Source organism: Rhyacophila brunnea, unplaced genomic scaffold, assembly GCF_057557595.1.
Source record: "Rhyacophila brunnea isolate RB1 unplaced genomic scaffold, BYU_Rbru_1.0 scaffold_3, whole genome shotgun sequence".
NCBI lineage: Eukaryota > Metazoa > Arthropoda > Insecta > Trichoptera > Rhyacophilidae > Rhyacophila > Rhyacophila brunnea.
In genome coordinates this window covers 10,862,837-10,885,063 of record NW_028232965.1, presented here as the reverse complement: position 1 = coordinate 10,885,063, position 22,227 = coordinate 10,862,837, and positions in this window count along the sequence as shown.

Here is a 22,227-nt window from a genome sequence, read left to right as displayed (position 1 = left end):
TCGTTGTATTTGTTTCGATATTTCAACACTAGAGGTGTAACTGATACTAGTCAGTATTGCTCAGTGGCAAAATGTGGAGGTAGGCTGTTAGGATTTTACATAAATAGTGCACACTAAACTTTGTCAGCCGTACTTAATTGTTTTCGTTGAACTAAGAATACAATTTTCCGATGGAGTTGGGTAGTTTTTTAAATTCAATTAAATCCAGCCTAAACCAAACCATACTAGTTTAGGTATGCTATGGGCGATCCGATCCGATAAAAATAATGCACAGTTTTTCCGTCATACTTATTTGTTTACGTTGAATTAAGAATACATATTAAATAATATTACAGATGGTGTTGGTTTTTTTTTTAAAATAAATTAAGCCCTGCCTATTCCAAACCGTAAAATAGTATTCTATCTATATCGATAAAAAATAATATTCTATAATGATTGAGGCTTTCACGGTTGTTTTTTATCGTAGTATATTCTTGGGTTTTCACCGTGTCTCTATATATCTCTTGATAATGGCCTCTTCAACGAGCCCGAAACGTCGAGTAAAGAACGAAGAAGGAGACACGGTGAAAACCCAAGAATATACTACGATAAATAATATTCTATCTATATGTATGGTTTAATGGTATGATTTTAGATATTTTATAGATAAAAGAATATTTTTTGACTATTATCTACTATGGCTTGGATTAGGCTGGGTTTAATTGAATTTTAACAACTTTACTAACAAACACTATCTACACATTATAGTCTTAGTTCAATGAAAACAAATACGTTTGACTGACAAAGTTTAATGTACACTATTTATGTCGAACCTCAACACCCTACCTCCACCCCTCGCCACTGGACTTGCACGACATAATAATAAATTTTATAAAAGGCCGGTAAAGATAATATATTATTCTGTAAAAACTGTTTGGCATACTTGCCATAAAATTATAGTTGGTGTAGTGTAATATTTTATATTTTACTGGAACCAAAATTATAAATCAATTCAATATTTTTTATACGATTGGTAACACTGTTGCTAGTGCAAGATTGAGAGAATAATAAAAATCTTGACCGGATATTTACGAGACAATTGATGGTGGCGACACCGGAAGTGCTCCGGTCAACCGAAGAAACAAAATTACAGTCTGGTGCTCAAATGACCGGAGGAGGCAATGTTGCACTTCTTTATTGATGGCAATTCTTTCGACACTCTTCAGTGAACATATTTAATTCTATTTTTTTTATCACACAGTATAATAACCAATATAATATAGCATGTGGATATAAAATTGTATTGTCGATATTTTCTTTCGAATACAGCCTGACTTATTTTTTAATACAAACTAATATACGTTTTAGTAAATACAATGTTAAAATAAAACCCGGAGATATCTTTGATAGTGATATCAATAGACTATAAGTAATAAGTGCAAACCTTATACAGTCTTATATATATATATCTACCTGCAAACAAATAAACAAATGTATACCCGATACTGGTTTTTTATCACCACGTATAGAATACACTATTCGTTATCTGAATGCAGTACTATTCTAACTGACATTTGAAATATTTTACATGAGAATTCTTTAAAATAGCTTGCTAAAATTATTTAAGTATTATTTTTATGGATAAAAAATGTAACTACGCATCATATTTCAGAAGGAATAATGATGATAAAATACTAGATACATTTTGCTATATAAATAACAAATAATTGATGTAGGCTGTTTCAAAAAACAAATCTGTAAAATAGTTCAAAGATTAGTTGGCTTACAGGTGTGTACGATGAAACATTTTATGTATATGTTTTACGAGCATTTAGGGCAATAGTTTAAAAGTACTCATACAATTTGTGTGATGTAGATGTGTATAGATGTGGGCTATGCTTTAGAACAAGTTACATAATAATAAAAACAGGTACATTTCAATCTAACCCATCATGATATACATAAAACGTCTTTGTACTTATACTATTGTCATAAATTATGGGTATTTCCATCTTTATTTTAGGAGTATAAATTAAATATCCCGATTAATGCCAATTTAGTGTTAAAGATTAATTTAGTAATAACACAATAGTTAACAATCAATTCTCATTAATCATGTATTAAAAAATCTCTCATATAGTCTTGGTGGTAATGATTATAAATACCTATTATCGGATGCTATAAATATAATATAGTATTCTCGGGTACGTACAATATAGGTACATAAGTACCACTGAATATTAAATCCAATTTTCTATTTTAAATACGTTTTACCAACAGAATTTAAAAATGTGCCGGACAATAAAAATTTACTGATAATGCATTAAGTATTTGAATAGCCGACAGCTTAAAATTTGCGGGCAAAGTTATTCGAACGAATTTCGAAGGCGACGTTAAAAGCTGAATGAAGCTTTCGTGGCTTGTTAAATTTTAATAGAGAGATCTCTATGCAGACCGCTTAAATAAGCGAATGACACGCCGTACATAAGACGTGCTGGGATCCCAAACTTAACCAAAAAAAAAACTATCCCAAAAAGCCAGTGAATTTTAAATATGATATGAATATTTTTGATGAGTTTTATAACTTTTTATCACTGATAAAATAAGGTTTTCGTAGAAAAATACAACTATATTCGTTTGTAATCTTTTTTTGTAGCATCCTGGAGGAAATTTTGGCCTCTCCACGCTGACTCCTGCATTATGCTCGATCTTTCATTTATAGCCAGCCACCGGAGTCGTATTTTACAACGTGTTTCGTTTTCTATCTGGTCTACTAAACGTGAGGAGCTTAGTTCGTGTATCATATACGTGTCAGTTGGTTGACAAATCTGACAACATCACGCATATAAGTACTTGGGGCATCACATGCAATTTGTAGTGACGCTAAAAACACATTATGATCACCTCACGTGAGCTTACGGCAATCTCGTGCCACGGATCAAAAGTGTGCAATGTATATACAATGTCACTTTACATGGTATTTAAAATGATTAGATAAATGCTCCCATTCCGTAGCAAATTTCAAACCAAAAATTAATAATCAGTTAGAAAAATCAACCAAAATGTATCCGAAGCACACTGAGGTCACCTCACGCGTATTTCGCCACACTACCAACCTGACGCGTGATAGGACGTTCTTTTTCTGCAAGTTTTCATATTTTTGAGTCACGTGCTCTCACGTATTTTTTGATTTTGATGGATTGGAAGGTAGCTGCAAATGACAGGTAATTGACACAATGTTTTTGTAGATTGTCAGTTATTATTTTTATTTTTATTAATATATTAATATAATATTTATAAAGGGAACTAAACATTCTTCTAATCATAAAGTCGCAAGTATATTAGCATTATGGGTTACCTACTTTACTTTTGTGCATCGATACATTTTGACCGATAGTTAGATACCTTGGAAATGATACTTATTCTTTCAATTTGACAGCCCTAATATGGGTATGTAAAATGACAATTTGTGTTTTTCCGTTTTTGAAATTAAAATACACTGGCTCGGTATAGAATTATCTTAAAGATTAACAATTTTTGACATATCTGTAAACATAAATTTAGTATTTATCGACATTAATATTATTTATGTAGAAATATGTATAGGTCTTTTTGGTGAATATTAAACAAAAATGAAAAAAATTAAAAGATATCAAAGCACAATGTGAAAATTATTGTTTAAGCTCTCTGATCTGAACGCGATGAAAAAACAGTGTGCTGTTATTGAGGCATGAATTATGAGATTTGATAATAATTTATCGCGAGAATAGGTTTTTTCTTTGTGCCAAACAATGGCTGAAATCAGAGATAAAAGAAGACGACTAAAATTTTGATAGGACATTTTCTTTGCACGAGGCTAAATTATAGCGGGCAATAAATCTAAAGACGATATTCTTTTATTTTTAGTAAATGCTTGGAATATTTTGCGAATTGCCAAAGCATGAAAATTAACAACAAACATGACCATTTATTATTATTTATAAACACCTAAGTAGGTATATCACTTTTTATTGAACAGATACGTTTAACTGACAATATGTTAATTAAGATATCTTTAGCGTCATTTCATTACCATTTTAATTTATAAAATAATTTAATCCATATTAAAATATAAACCAAAAAAGCTTGCATATTATAACACACCGCATTACATGCATGATATAATATGCAAGCATCAACATCAGCATATTGCCTTAGTAATGAATGGATGTGTGGTTTGGATTATAATACACAATAAAAAAATAACACGTGGATTCAATCTGATAATGATATTGAATTCAAATGAACAATCAACAGAATGAGAGACTGGTTTTATGTATATTAACACCATTGCGAGTACATAATTATGATTGATAGATATAAACTCTGTTTTGCAAAAATATTTTGAGTTTATGTAGACATGTATAACGTATTTATTTGTGATTGTTTATCTAAATATTTTAAATAGTGTTGATTTATAATCACACTATTTCAACGTAGTTATATCACAGGGTGTAGCCCTGGCAAATAAAGCACAACAGTTGTGAACTTACTACAAATATATCTGAACAAAAAAATTACATACCACTTAACTTGATTAAGTATTAACTCAAGTGACACCCCCCTTTCAGAGACACTTTCATTTATTTAGATATCATCTCTATATATATAATATGGTATACATTATTGGGGAGACATCATATTCTCCAATCTGTCAATAAAAAGATAAATGTTTTATCTCACGTTTTTAGACGTAACCTTTTAAAATATTTGTTGATTATTACAACATAACCTTGCCGTTATAATATTCAGTATAAAAGATATATTTTTTTTTGCAAAACAATACTGTTCAGAGTCGAACTCTAAAATTTTTTGAAACCTTAAAATATATTTAAAAAAATATCTATTTTTATTTAACATTAACGTAAAAAATATTTTAATCATTTCCTGTGGACCAAGAATGACAAAGAAAACAAATTTTTAGGCAAAATTTACTTAAAAAATAGCCTGGAAAGGTTTTGTCCAATAATAGGAGACGACAAAATACCTGCTTCAAAATTTCGTCTCTCACCGCTTATTTTCAATTATTTTGTTAGCTTTGTGGGTTTCAAAGGACTTGCCCTTATTCAAGCTTGACATGACAAAAATATATACATACAACAGCGGGTCAACATTTATATTTATTAGAAAATCAGATTTACAGAAATAATAAATTAAATTTCTAATAATATAAAACCAAATTTATGTATAAAATTGAATCTAACTTATATATATTCTTTGCGAAAGTGTCTATTTTCAAATAAAATCTACAAATATAATTACTATTTCCTTTTTAATACAGAACATGCTATGGAATTCCATAATGTATAGTAGTCTAAAATATCTATTAATGATGATTGGTTATTATTTATTATTTTACAATGCAATACGTTCTACTGATAATTTAAATTTTTAACCACACAGAAGCTTGACTTCATATAATTTCAAATAGTTTTAAGTTAAATATATTTTCGTTTTCTAGATAAATCAATGAATTTAAAAAAAATAAATAATAAAACGCTTTTGTAGATTTGTGAATGCATATAGAACTAATAAACTATTTTTTTATTCAACGAATAATTCACAAGATGTAAGAAAGTAATATTCTAATTATTGAACATACACAATTTTGAAAGCACTTCTGAGAAAATATAATATTATAACCAATAGAAAAAATCTTTTTGAAAAAAGTAAGACACCCCAGCAGGAATTGAACCTGCATCACTCGGGTATCGCGCCCACGCACATTGACCATAATGCTAAAGGAGTCATACTTAATTACGACAAATTTTAACTAATGGCTTTTTTAATACACACTGAAGCACTTTCTAAATCATTTGCGATCGGCTTTTGTATTTTAAATCAACGTAGGCATTACTTTAAATACTAACCGACGTCATGGATCACTCCAAGATTTTTAGTTGTAACTTACTTAAACTTACAAATAATTTTTAAAAAACTATTTTATTTATTCAACGAATAATTCACAAGATTTAAGAATGTAACATTTTAATTATTGAATATACTACCTACATAATTTTGAAAACACTTCTGAGAAAATAAATTACCTATATGTTACCATTAAAATAAAATAAAAGAAATATATGTAACCAATTATTATATTATTCATATATTTTCTCAGAAGTGTTTTCAAAATTATATTTCAATATTATATAAAAATGTTATATAAAACTAACGTTTATAATATATAATCGAATGTTCCAAAAATGATTCCACAACTCAAAACAACTGTAGGTACACATAACTCAAATATAGAAAGAAATAACAAGAAACAAAACTTTTTAAATCAGGAAATTAAAAGTTTCTTTGTTACATACGCGATATTTTTGTTCATTGAATTGATAGGTCTGATTAAATTATCTTTTTATGTTAAATCAAGATTATTTTATATTTTAAATTTAAAACATAAACATATTATCGTACATACGTTATCGGCATAGTTAAAGACATTTATGTCAATTGGAAAAGTGTCGACTAAAAATAATTCAAGTAGGCAATGTTTTTTTTGACTTAGTGGCATACTGAGCAACGTAATGAAAACATATATTACTATTACGATAATTAGTGATTACTGTTTGTATGGAGTATATTCACTGTACAAATTTATCTAAAGTATTTAGATGATATCATAGAAATGCGTGTAAACGTCTTATTTACCGTTTAATATATAATTTATCTTTGGAGGTCTTCTGAGTCTTGCGAGAAAATTACTATGTCATCGGCAAAGCGCAGATGACTCAGGTATTCTCCATTTATGGGGATCCCTTTGTCATTCCAGTCAAGTTGCCTGAATAAGTCTTCAAGGGTAGCTGTAAATAGTTTAGGTGAGATTGTATCACCTTGTCGGACTCCTTTGCTGATAGGAAATCTGCGCGATGGTTTATGGAGATTTACAGATGCTGTTGCGCTACTGTATATATTATTGAAAATATTTATATAGCGTCCAGGGATTCCTTGTTTTCTGAGTGCGTCGAGTATTGAACATTTCTTTATCGAATCAAACGCCTTCTCATAGTCTATAAAACCCATGCATAGTGGCAGTTTGTATTCCTGGTACCGCTCTATGATTTCTCTGACGACTTGGATATGGTCCATAGTGCTGTATCCTCCTCTAAATCCGGCTTGTTCTCTCGGTTGGTTCTCGTCTAGTACATTTTGCAGACGGTTTGAGAGAATTTTTGTGAACGTCTTGTAGAGAATAGGGAGTAGACTTATTGGACGATAATTTGCTAGGTCTTCTCTGTCACCTTTTTTGTGAAGAATGACAATGCTGGCATTTTTCCATACCTCTGGGACATCCTCTTTGCATATGCAGGCTGTGAACAATTGTGCAAGTACTTCATTTGCATCCTTTCCTGCTTTTTTGAGGATATCTATCGTTAAACCGTCTTCCCCGGGGGCTTTCCCACTTTTCATGTAATTTAAAGCATGGGTTACTTCCCAGGATGTAATTTCGGGAGTATGGTCTTCCGAATTTCCATTTCTCTGAAGATCTAAGTCTATAGTCGTATTGTCAGTGTCATCACTGTAGAGATCGCTGTAGAACTCTTCAACTCGGCTTAACAAGTGTTCCCAATTTCTGACGATAGAACCATCTTTTGCTTTTAGTGCTGTTATTTGACGTTTTGCTTGCTTGTTTTTGTTTAAACTTCTGCCTGCTTTCACAATTGCTTGTATGAGGTTTACATTGAATTTACGAAGGTCTTCTCTAATCTTCCTTCGGAGGGTTTTGCAAAGTGATGAAAACTCCATATCGTTTTGCGCCTGTCTATCGCTCTTGGTTTTCCTTCTCTGCTCCATAAGATTCAATGTTGCCTTCGAAAGCTTGGTGGAAGGTGTAACTTCTGAGATTTTTACCCCTGTTTTTTCTGCACATTGTAGAATAATATTCGTTATATCCTCCGCGTTGGATAGGGAAACGGTTTCGTTCTCATCTAAGAAAGCAGAATGCAGGAACTCGCTGAAGTAAGCAACAAAGTAGGTTTGAAAATAAATGTAACAAAGACGAAAGTCATGTTCAACTGCTTTGCAGGCCAAAAAGAGATCCTCATCAATGGCACTCAGCTCGAACAGGTGAAAAGCTACATCTATCTGGGACAACAAGTATCTATAGATGGATGTATATTTGATGAAATTGTTCGCAGAGTAAAGCTAGGCTGGAGTGCTTTTGGCCGCCTGAATAATGTCTTCAAAAGTGACCTTCCACTGTGCCTAAAGCGCAAAGTGTTCAACCAGTGTGTGCTTCCCGTGATGACATATGCGTGTGAAACATGGACCCTAAGTAAAAGAGAGATCCAGAAACTTAGAGTAGCACAACGTGGTATGGAGAGGTGCATGCTGGGCATAACGCGAAAGGACAAAAAGAGGAATGAGTGGATAAGGAAGCAGACAAGGGTTTGCGATGTAATAGAGTTTATTAAAAGCCTTAAATGGAGATGGGCTGGACACATAGCTCGAAGAAGAGACAATCGTTGGACAAATCTAGTCATCCAGTGGTATCCAAGAAGTACAAAACGTCCACAAGGTAGACCTAGAGGCCGCTGGATCGATGAAATGATAAAGTTCTGCGGAAGTACGTAGCAACGCAATGCACAGGACCGAGAGAAGTTGAAGCAACTTGAAGAGGCCTTCATCCAGCAGTGGATAGATTCAGGCTGATGATGATGATGATGATGATATAATTTATGTTGGTACATTACTGATCAAAGTTACATAAATGGCTATAAAAACTGTTATGTATGCCAATATTACTTGGTATAATATGATTGGGGTAGTTTTCTGGGAGCGAAAGATTGGTAAGCCAACATTATAAAAGTCAAACAATGCGAGAAATAATAATTTTACGTCGTGTTACGCCACCGTTGTGACGAGTCTAGTGTGGGTTATTCAAGTGATTTTCACTTAATCGAATAAATATGTAAAATATATATAAATTATGTAGTAAATTATTTAGCTAATTGATATTACCAAGAAAGAAATCATCCCACAATAAAAAAAACTATTGAGTTTCGTTTTACCATACCTATTTTTGGTGGCAATATATTATGTTTTAATACACATCACATGCTCATATTTATTTTCACATTTTTAACACAACGTAGATAAATTATTAATTACTTTGGTGAAACAACCGCAGTACTATTCAGGCTTAAGAAAATCATATATATATATGTCAATTATATCCTAACCAAGAATCAAACCCATAACATTTGGTGTGAGAAGCCTATGTTTTGCGCTTTGGATTATCAAGGTTGCTAGGAATTATGGGTATAAATACATAACATAATATGGTTTTAGCATATTAATGTTTTCGTTATAATACAAATGAACACTATCTATTTCTTTTTTCAAAAAAAAAAAAAAACATTTTCTTTATGTTATAAAATAAACGATTGACAATGCATAGGAAAGTATTTATTATTCCTCATTTTTAACGATGAAAAGACTTTTGTGATGTGCCGTTAATTTGTATTTAATTTATTTCCTACAAATTTTTCAATACTATATTATTTTTCTTCTGACTCTCATATTACTAATATATCAGTATTGAATTCTAAGTCAGTTGTCTTGACTAGTTTAAAAAATATATTATTTAGTAATGTGGTTCTTTATGTTGCGTGTTAGTGTTGATCAGTTATCACTTCCAGGTTTTTCAATTAACAAAATAGTATTAAAATCGGAAATTAACTACAAAGTGGTTATCAGTCGGTATAAATATGTTGTTTGATAATAGTAAAGGATAGTTTTATAATACTTAGAATCTATTTTTTTGTTTTATTCAATTTCTCAACTCATATTTATAATTATTATATTAACAATATATGGGATATATATTATAATAGACTATTTCTTTTATTCAAAGAATAAGACACAAGATTTCAGAATATAACATTATATTTACTGAATATACATAATTTGAAAACATCTTATGCATATACACACTAGAAAAAATCGTTTTGTATAAAAAATATACATAGTGGCGCGAATCCAGCAGATACAGGTTCAAGTCCCGTCAGGTGTCGTATTTTTTTTCTACAAAACGATTTTTTCTAGTGTGTATATGCATGAGATGTTTTCAAATCATCTATATTCAATATATTATATTATATTTGAACATTTGAAAAAAATGTACTTAATATAATACGCCATGTAAAATTATATTTTACATGTATATGCAAATATTCGTGAAAAATCTGTAATATAATAATATATTTTGTAAAGAACTTCTATTTTGGTACTATTAAAAAATCCACCTTAGGGTTTTGCCATTTGTACAAAGCGTTAGGTACTTGTGAGTCTTATAACTTGAACCGTCAGATTCACTCACGGACTTGTAATTATTATTAACAACAACTAATTCAGTTAGGCTTCTCATTGTAATAACAAGAGGCAGATTGGTGCTATGATTGCGGAACGTGTGACAGTGCCGAAGTGTGCTTACACTCAACATAATATAGAAATAGACAAACTTATATTGCCAGTAGTAAGTAATATTTAAATAATTAAAATTGTTTCTGTGTGAATTTACTTTGTGCAAATAAATTATTAAATAATGTCATTTATGTGCGATTTAATTTTTTTAACTTAAAACAAATATTCCAATTTCAAATCACCATGATTATGTCGCTTTTATCTGCTACCTTTCGTTATGTTATGAGCTGGAGTAAATTATATTTGGAAATAATTACAAGATAAAAAGAACTTTTTATATACCGTTTTTAAATTTTCTGTTGAATCATATAAACCTGACTTGACTAGCTTAAACGATCAAAAAGATTTGTACTTGATAGAAATAATACTGAAATGTCATTTTGTCATGTCATATTGATTTCCATAGTAACGCACGTATATAATAACAATTTAGTTGCTAGGACTCCAGACCCCCCTTGCAACCAATAATGGTGTCGAAATAACTTTTCATGTAAAACAGAATTAGCTGAAAATGAGTTCAATTCTACTTAAAGATGGCTAAAAGTATTAAAAATGTATTGGCATCGTGTTCTGATATATTCTAAAAGTTTCAAATGTCTAGCTAGTCGGGAAGTTAGTTAAAAATCGATTGCAAGATTTGTACCGGACAAAGAACCACCGGAAAAATAAGAATACGAGCTAAGAAAAACGTTGTAAAATACCGTTGAAGCATGTAGTCTCTCTGTGCTTGGTGGTAGGTACATGGTTATAAGTTTACTTATTGGCCCATATTAAAGTCAATGATATCTCTAGGCAAATTGTCGCCTTGATAGGCTGAAATTTCCCCTCGATTACAAAAAAAGGTAGACCGATTTTAATTAGTATTAGTATGAAAAAAAATACACGTAATGGATTTATTTCTAGATTTACTGATGGTATATTGTAGTTTTCTACTTTGTCGAGAAGCACAAATAAAATGTAAAACCTAATCACTTCGAATGCTCAAACTTACGTCTTAATTATTGTAGAAGAGAATATGCTTATCGAGTGTATTATTAGTGAAGGTAGGGGTTTTTACAAACACTTTAACTATTTATAATGTGTTTGCTATATTTTTATTGAGATCCTTGACTTAATAGGTTGGTGAAAAGGTTTTTACCTTTATTGTATTAATTTGTTATATAAGTTGGAGTAAGAGGGACAATCGTGTTCGTTGTCATTGTGTATTTGCCTTTTGGTGAGTGCACATAGTGTCTGAAGATGACGAAAGGCGAAATCCGGGTCACAAAAAATGACTCAGATGGAATAGACTTAAATCCATTAGAATTTAGATGTTTAATTTTTGAAAAATACTTCTTCAAATCTCAATTGTGATTTTGAACTCGTTTCCGATTTTACGTGGTCTAACTTCTTTACTAGCTTCAATGTACATATGGATATTTTCGACCGTTTGTTTAGGTAGGTACTAAAAAGTGGTAGGTATATATTTTCTGTTCACCTTATTTCTAGTTCAAACACAAAGCCTGACAAATTTAAAAATTTTACTAGACTGTATGTAAACGCGCCTCCAGTAAAACACTTCCGAAGTGTTACCGATAAAAGCTTTGGAAAGCCCCACTACGAATGCTTTTGTTACGTTGTAAAAACATTTACCTTAAAATATTACAAAGTTTACGATACCGGGCCGAGCCCGCACCATTCTCGTATAATAAAATTGCTCGCGGTAATAACTAGAGTTTTACTGTCCCAATTGGCTCTCATCACGACAAAATGTCGTTGGTACCGATTTTTGTCACATTGTAAATCCCGTTTGGGGAGAGAGCAATTATTGCCCTATTGATTGGAGCGCTCGTCGATTAACCAATAAAAATGAAAATCGACTTTGCGTATTTTATCTTACTTCTATTTTAAGATATTACATTTAAAAAATGAGGGATAATAAATTATCTCAGGTATGTCAATCTCATTTTGAAAGAAAAAGAGTATGACACAAAATATTTGATTAATTATCTTATTTGATTATTTTTTACCAATACTTACGATGGCTGAATAGTTTACGCGTTTGCTGATAATATCGTGGGTTTCAAGTATGAATCCCGGGTCTGGAAAATGCACATATTATATTTCAATTTGTGATCAGTATATTCGAGTATGGACCTTATGGCTTGAGCAGGTGGCTAACATTCATTTTTCGTAAAAACAAAATATGTTAATACAAACCTCCACTCCGGTTTCTGGATCAGACATGGTCAAAAAAAACCCAATTATTTACTTCTTTTGTATAAAAATATAAATATGCACCTATTTAATTTAATAATTTATTGAGTAAAGATTGATTTTAACTATGAATAATAAAAAATAACGTCATTAATAGAAATTTGTCTAACGCCGGAATTCGGTTACAATTGAGTTAGTAATTTAATTCACCTTAAATTATGACAAAGCCTTATTTTAATCAGCAAAATTTAAGTTTTTTTTAGACAATCATAGACGAATTGATTGCTGAAATTGAAAGATGTGAATTCGTATCCCACTCGGACCGACGTTTTCTAAATAATGCCTACTATACAATTTCGAAAACTCCATACATATTTATTATTTCAGGGAATCTTTTTAATTCTCAGGGAATGTTTTATGCGAAGGTTTCTAGAATTCATGAATAGTAAAACGATGTTGGCTTTGTTACAAATCCTCTTAATGGCAATGCCAACCAATTACCTTGTTAACCCTTTGACATTGTCACGGATACTATTGAAATGCAACCATTGGTCTGCTTAACGAGAAAAGAGATGGAGCTCCAACTTTAGTACAATTTGTTTATATGTAAGTATAGTTCAGTGGCATAACAAAAACATTGTACACTTTCATGTAAAAGTATGAAATTTAGCATGGTGAATAGGCATATCGGTAAATTTGAAAATATTGAACCACTTCAAAACTAACGTAGAAGTCTCTAAATCATAAAATGACTGATAAAAATTTATTTTCTATATTTTATACCGGATTTGATAAATTTTCAGCTTTAAGAGTTTATAGTCCTGAATAGTATTTATGTTTTGCAATTGAAAGGTCATTAATAATATCGTTTAGATTATCTTTTATAAACATATTAAATAATGTATAAAAAAGTTTTGCACCTTTTAAAACTTTGATTTTAAGATTTTACAACACACCTGTTTTCTATAAAAGATGACAGTGAACGTGCGGGTGTTCTACCTCTTCTTTTTTATCATTACAAGTATCAAGTTAAAATAGTATACTAGCTGTTATATTATGCTGATATTGTCACCTTTGGCAGAAAATGTGGTGTCATCTGTGTACCTAGTAAATGAAGTATTATATAAAAGTAGAATATTTTTATCATATTAAGTCACTATTAATAACTAATTTGTAAATATTTTTTATTAATATTTAGCTTGCCCACTCTACATGCAAGCAATTGCATTAAATGCTACAATAATCGATTATTAAGTACCTAGGTACCTACAAATAATGTGTTTTAAAATCGAAATATCCGGCGTGAATGAAATGGTTTCAGATAAACGAATCCTTATGATTAAATATTATTATTGTGATTCATACATAAACAGTGAAATCAATCTAAAAATAAATTGTCTAATATATTACCCGGCTAAATAAAAAGATAGTGTTTTGGTTTTAGTGACATGAGAACCCAAATTTTAAACTGCATTTTCTCTTATATTATGTATAATTATATCAAAAACACTGTGTTTTTACTTAGCAGTGCAGTATATTATGCCAATATATTATAACATACTATTAACATATTATATAATACAAAAGATTTATTGAAATATAGCATTATCTATTATCTCTTTAGAAACATAATAATATTATTAATACTATAATGCTATGTTACAATATGTTATCTTTCTCGAAAATCAATTAAGTGAGCAAACACGAAATGTCAAATAATTATATTCTTGCCTTCCTCGCTTCTCTGCCTAAGACATATAAATAAATTAGCTTGCTTCTTCAATTATCAAAGCAAATTCGTTTGTATTAAAATCTCATTAAATATTTTTGTAACGTCTGAATATTATGTGTATAAAATTAGTACAAAAACCGTGATGAGAATTAATTAATGAATGCATGAAACATACGTTATAAAGCTTAATAAAGATCAACATTCATATGTGCGCAAATAAATATATAAAAAAGATTTAAAAAAATGTATACAAATACCCATGTTTTTTTGTATTCCGTCGCAAATAAGTGAAAATAAACTAGTAAGTGTGGACTTGTTTGCGATTTTTTTTTACTTGTTCAATCAATGGAAGTAGTGATACGTGGTCTAATGTTATTTAATATGTAAAGTTTGATTTTTGATTAAAGGACGAAAAAAAACACGACGTGGACTATCTAAATTACAGTTGACTAGATAGTAGTGCTTGCAGGTCTGTACATTTAATTGAGACGCTGAGATTCAAATAAACGTTTATGCAAAAGCAAAATGTGCAAACGTTTATAATTCGTTTACACAAGTACATGTAATATTATATTTTATGTAGGCTTGTACTAGGGTTAAGAAATGACTTTTTTTTTCTAATTATCTTAATTATCTGTATTAAAATTAAAATATCTTGTATACCAATTACAATACCGTGGTAATAAAGATACTTGGGATTATGAAAAGTTAAATTTGAAAGGGGTGGATAAAACAATAAAATAATAACAGTTATATCGGAGATTTTAAGAATTATCGCTTCTTAATCGTTAGTTATTTTTAATATTATGTTACCTGTTAATTTTACATCATGATTAGTACACAATGATTTAAAAAAATGTGTAGAGCCTTTTGTAGAAAAAAGGTTGGCAACTTCTGGTCTAGTTTAATATAAAGTTTAAAATTGAAAAAAAATACGCACAAAAGAACGTACGTATTACGAGCAGGTGAATTTTGAAGTGGTGAAGTAAAAAAGCTTTCAATCTTTAACCAAAATGAAGGAGTGCTGATATACGTACGTATAAATGATATCTATAATATTTTTGTTCGCAAAAAATGTATATGAATGAGATCGAAGAACCCATTGAAATGTGAAACGGAGTAAACACAGAGTTGTTTACTTGTTAAGGAAATATCTAGAGCCCACGTGATACAAAAGAACATAGCGAGAGCTTTAGGAAAAATATTCGAAAACTTCGCGGTAATGATCGAAACACTGGCGAACTTTTACGCTAAGTAGATGTCGCGCGAGAGCTTTATGTGACAGTGCTTTCGTATTCAGACTCCAATCTGCAAACGAAATCATAATGACGTCATTTTGAGTAATAGTTGAAATTAGACAAAACGAATAAAGCTTCCAGATGAATTGCTGGAACGTGGACGAAAAACTTACGACTCTTATGTTAATGTATTGTATGTTTTATATTATCCAGTTATATACATACCATGAATTATTTGACAAAACCCGTATAACGAATAAACCATACCTAGATGTATACTGGTAATACAATGTATTGGATTGTAGTTGTGTTATATAACGTTTGTATTTTCAGACTTTTATCCCTAGCTTATTATAGGGTATTAATTATCCAATTTAATTGATAGTGTAGTGTAGTAAGTAATACAATTTAATATTATGGATTATTTATTCTTAATATTCTTCTTTGACCATTTTATCTTCTGAGTTATACCTCTCACATTTATTTCCGCTTCTAATATGTGTGCTTTTGAGGTGTTTTAGAATATTAATGTATATTCAAGAAATAATCATACATTCTCCTGTTATTCGTTGGGACTTCATGATTGAATATAATGACCAAGATAATTTGACCATCTGGCAGTCTTCTCCACGACTTTGCTTACTCCCTTTCACAGTCAGTGGAACTCAGGGCCTTCGTCAATGTAAAACCCATAGCATTCTTGAGGTAGTCTGTCGACCTGCAAGGAGCTCTTTCTTGCTCTCATCTTGCGAATTATTTGTCGAATAAAAAATAGTTAAATGTTATAAGTTAATAATATAATAATTCTTTGTATTCTGTTTTGTCTTATTTACTGATTAAATTATTAATTTAAAACGGAAAATTCAAATACACGTAAGTAGATATAATAAAACGATCCTTTATATTTTTTCCAATTAAAATAAAACATAATCTTATATAACTTATTCCACATATTTTTATAAAGATCAAGATTGACTTTGATAGCTAAACAGTAGATTCTTAACTGATGAAACTGTTTTTGATCTTTATATTATATGAAATAAGTACTATGAATGTTCCTATCAATAATAATTAACAGTTGATTTCGTTAAAGTGGTTGAATTAATATGAATGAAATACTGTGTAACCTATATCATTATTATATAATATAATATACACAATTTGAAAACACCTTAGATACTATTATTATATATTAATACTAGAAAAATCTTTTTTTGAAAAAATAGAATGCTTGGCGAAAGTTGAACCAAACCACTAGATTTACGCCAATGTGGTTTATAAATTAAGCTATGGGTTTCGTACTTAATTTCGATTGAGTAAATATTAGTAATTTTTACATGAAATGCTTATGAAATTGGCTTATTGGCTATCTGTTTTTGTGTTTTTAATCAAGGTACCAATTAAGTGACCTAATTACTAACCGACAAGAAATGGAAAGAAAATACAAGACATTACAGGTTAAAAAAGTACACGTCATATTAAAGATAGAAAACTGCTGTCTAGAAAAGGTTCTAGTAATATGCTATTCTTAAAAATAGCACATTTAATACATTGAATGTTTAATTAACACCATCTCTTATCTATCAACTCGAGGAAACAATGACACTCTTATCTTACATTAAAAATACAATTCAAGAAATCATTGTTTAATATTGGACCATCTACATTAGCGGCCATGACTTTGAAAAAAACAAGAACACAAAAACAAAAATTTAAACGAAAGACTTGAAGGAAAGAGAACAGAAAAATGTAAAATTAAGAGAAATTTACAAATTGCCGCCCGGGGAATCCTCCGCCAGCAGAGAGATGAAAACATTTTGCTCTCGTTATTATTCAGAAGGTGCATCTTAACTTCGCCCCCCGAGAACCGTTAAAGCAAACCTCTGTCTGTGCGCGAGGCCATACCAAAACCGCAAAGGGTTGGAATTTACGTTATTTCAGACTTTTGCACATCGCTATTTGCTACACACTTACATACAAATGGAGAACCTGTAGATAATAGACTGGCCATGAACCCGGAAGGTATCACCATACTCAGAAGCTTATAAATAGGTACTTTGATCACTACTTACTTCACAGTGCTTAAAAATGATTATAGAGTAAGAATATCATTTTAAAATTAGCATTATATTATTCTCGTAAAATCAACATTGTAATAAAAATTATATAATGTATAGTTTATACAACCATTATTAATTATTGTAACGCGTTCGCATTTTGGTGTGATGTTTTTCCTTCTTCGCAGTCCTTATCCACTCTTCAGTTTGGGCTAAGATATTTCAACAACCGGGATCCCGGTAATTAATTGACACCAAAATATATGGATGTACTATACAACACTGTATGGATGGCAAATGAAACGTTATTATTAATTATTATTCTAAGGCGCCCCTATAAAACGGGTCCATATGCAAAAACAAAAATGTTCAGGAGAGAAGAAAACCACTTAGCGAAATAATACAACTATTTCAATTGTTTATATTTTATATATTTTTTTTAGGATAACACCTAATTTGAGCAAACAATACAAATGTAAAAAATAAAAAAAACTAATATAAAGTATAAATTTGTACATCGCATTTAGACCCTCTTCCACGTTAGCCAACCTTTTCGAACAAATTTTGATAAGAAATGTGGCGAGATTATAGAAATTAAGTTCTCCACGCTTTGTACCTATACTGTAATATATGCCTTTTAAATACAATAAATCACTTTTGATACCAATGTATTATATATTATACCATTTGTATAGGGACACCTTCTTCATTGATAATTAACAGTATTAAATTGATTAAATGAATTGACATGAAATTCGACGTTTTAAAATAATTCTGATTAACCTCGTCCGTTTTGTGTTACCAAATTACTTTACATGACGTGTTCTGAAATATTTTGATATTTTAATTAATATATAGGAACATTATTAACTTAATATTTTAGCTGGAACTTGAATCAAAATAATGATGAATAATTATTTGTGAATGTACATATTTATAATATTTTAAAATACTATAATAATATCGTGAAACTAGTACAGCAACTCAATGTGATGTCGTAATGGCAAAACGGAATTTATTATCTCAGTATGAGAATGGGTATATAATAATTGAATGTATTTGTTTATATCGAAATAACGAATGACAAATTTATTACCAAACAAGTTTATAGATGCTGTATCAATATGGAGTGAAGTAAATACTAATTACACAATAATAATAAATACACATACTGATAATGATTCAATAAGATATTTTATTTCTAGTCACTACATAGGTACTTCAGTCGAATTTCGTTCCCAGAATTGCGATATATTTCGTATCAAATGAGACTACAAATTTAACAAGCCACCGATGGCAACAAACAATATTCTATGGAGGAGAAATTATTGAATAGAATAGTAGGTACTGGGGCTATGCCAAAATCTCAAATAACAAACAATATTTTGACGCGAGCTTTGGCGACCGGCGTCGGTGAGGTGACGCACTTGTAGGCACTCAACGGAAGGCTGTCAAGCTTGCCTGGATAGGCTTTTGTTAATTGTCTGATAGTGAAAGAAAATTGACCTTTCGTGTCGACCAATTCGAAAAGTTAAGACCTTTATTATAGTTTCGGGTAAATATTATACGTGGCTGTAATGGTAATTTGATACAAGCTGTCAATCAAAGGTTTAATTAAAATAAATATTTAAAACATAAGAAAGATAAATAAAGCCACTTATTTCGAGATACACATATTGTTTTTTATATTGCCTTAATGATTGTTTTTGTTTATTTTTTAAATCTAACGGACACAAGCAAGCTCACCAGTGCCTATGTTCAGTTAATAGTTTCCACAGTTAAATACACGATTATAAATTATAAATACATAATTATAAATGTTTTTAACATTCTATAAATTATTGTTATTAAATATAATGATATATTATTAGTTAAAAAAAAATATTAAGATTTATTTATGGTCCATGGATCCACGGAATATAATCCGAATAAAATTTTTATATTTTTTTTATAAAGAATCTTTGAATTATAAAGATTTTATTGCATGTAGGTATGTGTGATTTGTGATAACTCATTTTTTTTATCAATATGTATAATTAGATGTTATATAAAATATTAAAATGTTTACTCAAGACTTTAGTAAAATATGTAGGTATAATCAAAACAGGAAACTTAAATTAAAATAGGTATCGATGTTATTTTTATGATAATGAGTATATTTAAGTAAACACCGGTAAATATAATTGTTAAATAAAAAATTCAATCTATGCATGAGTACAAAAATTAAAACAACTTTTTAAAATAATAATATTGTGGGCTAAGAAACCAGAAAGATTTCTCCACTTATAATGTAGGTAGTATATTATTATATTGATACTAGTGAATTTTCTTTGTACAAACATTTTTATCAATATTATTGTTGTAATTGAATATAAATAATGTTTGTAATAGATTAAAGTCATGTCTAAATAAAACACTTACAAAATATGTAATAAAAACAACCGGAAAACAAGGGAAAAACAGAAGAAAATAAGTAGGTAGGTAATTAAATTAGAATAGTATAATTTATATAACATTTTGTAAGGTGCTCGTCTGGAAGTATTAAAGCGTACCCTATCAAACATCTGATAATAATTGCAGCATTATTATTAGCTATTTGATACAATGAAATATCAAATTAATGTTCTTATTGAATCTAATAAAATTTAAATAATCTGCAATGCTCCATAAACAAGGCAATTTTTTTGATCTCAATGCTATACGTCCATCTCTTTCCGACAAGATAGCTCACGTTGAATAATTGTACTACGGTGAAATGTAATACGTACAACTTAGATTATTTTTACATCGAACAGCTCTATAAAAAGTCGTGAGATACTGTTGTTTTTTATAGACCTTTATGAGTTATCATAGATACATAAATACAACTAAAACCATTCATATTTCATGGGACCCCATCAGTTGGCAAATTGAGTGCAAAAAGGTCCCAACATTACAACATCCCCCGGCGCGCACACATATTGGATATATTCCACATATTTCGGGGGTCTGAAGGAGGCGACAGAGTGTAAGAGTGAGATGGCGGGGGTGTTACGGTGGGGATGAGTTCACGATGTGACGTCAGAGGCAGACTACAAGTGTTATCGTTCCCTAGTTTTTATACGAATTATCTTTATCGCAAATATTATTTCATCGTCAACTGTCGAAATTGGTTTTGTTATTTCAACAAACGCGTTCAAATAATAAATGTATGTTTTTATTGAAATAAATTGAATCAAATAATTCTCACCATTTTCTTATATGTATAATACAAACAACAAAAAGAAAATCTTACTACCTATATTGAATTCTAGAAATTTAATATTCGCTAAATAAAGTAGGAATATACTATTTTAGGAAAAAGAAAAAATATATATGTATTTAAACTATTTAAAGTGTAGTTTTACACACTTAGTTCTCTAATGTCGATTTATTTTTATTATATAATAATAATACTATCTTAGAAATAGAGAGCATCAGTTGTTTATTCTCCCAAGGTGCAGAACCAACCTGCTACTGGTAATGCCAATTGGGAGGGCGATTACGATATTCAACCAAATCACTTCGGATATTGACATATTCCACCTGCGTGAGGATGAGTATGGGTGGGCATTGTTTTATAAATTCCTAAAATAGGGTCTGCTTATCTCATTCGGTGTTCTTCCTTGTATCTGTTTACACTTTTTTTACTGTTTAATAACTTTTATATAATACTGTTTTAAAAATATTTCTTTATTTCTAAATGTCATGTTGTGAACGTTTTAAATTAATAATTTGTAATGTTCACTATACGTCTGTACAAAATCAATATAATTTGAAATTTATTTATAAAAAAGGGTTTTAATAATTAACAGATTTGGGTTACCTGAAATTAGGACATGCGTGAGGTTTATCTATTTAAAATGATGGACATTTATTACTGTAATAATTAATGAAAGATACCTTTAATTATTTAAAGATTTTGTAAACTGATTTTATTAAAATAGTTTAAAAAGTTAAAAAAAAAAACTAAAAGTTCTATATGAAACGAAAATATATTATAAGTTTTACGTTTTTATTATATCAACTTACATAATAAATAATTGGCTTGATAAATAAAATCATTAAGTAGGTATATGAAATTTAAAATATATATAATGTATGTATTAATTTCTCTTCAAGATAATGCTTCCGCTTATATTAACAATCTTTTACATTTCATTCTTATGAGTAGCCATTTTAATGTAACCAAAATATGCCAGCTTATTTTTCAAGGCTAAACAACGGGGTGGCCTCTAATAAATAATGTTGGCAAACTTTTGGATGAGCTCGAGTGAAACTTTTTAAAATTATGAACACAAATTGACCGTGCAGGAAAGTTTCAGCATTCAGCAGTTTAATGTATTACCTACCTACATCCCAAATTATTATAAACTCGCAAGAAATAACAGTGTATATATTAGGTACTTAAGTTACTTACGCGCACATATAAACCACACATTAAAACACGGTTACGTGAAAATTGTACGTAAAACATTTCATCGTGGTACAGTTCGCCGTGAGCTTTCTATCGGAAAGATATGACCGTATACTATAT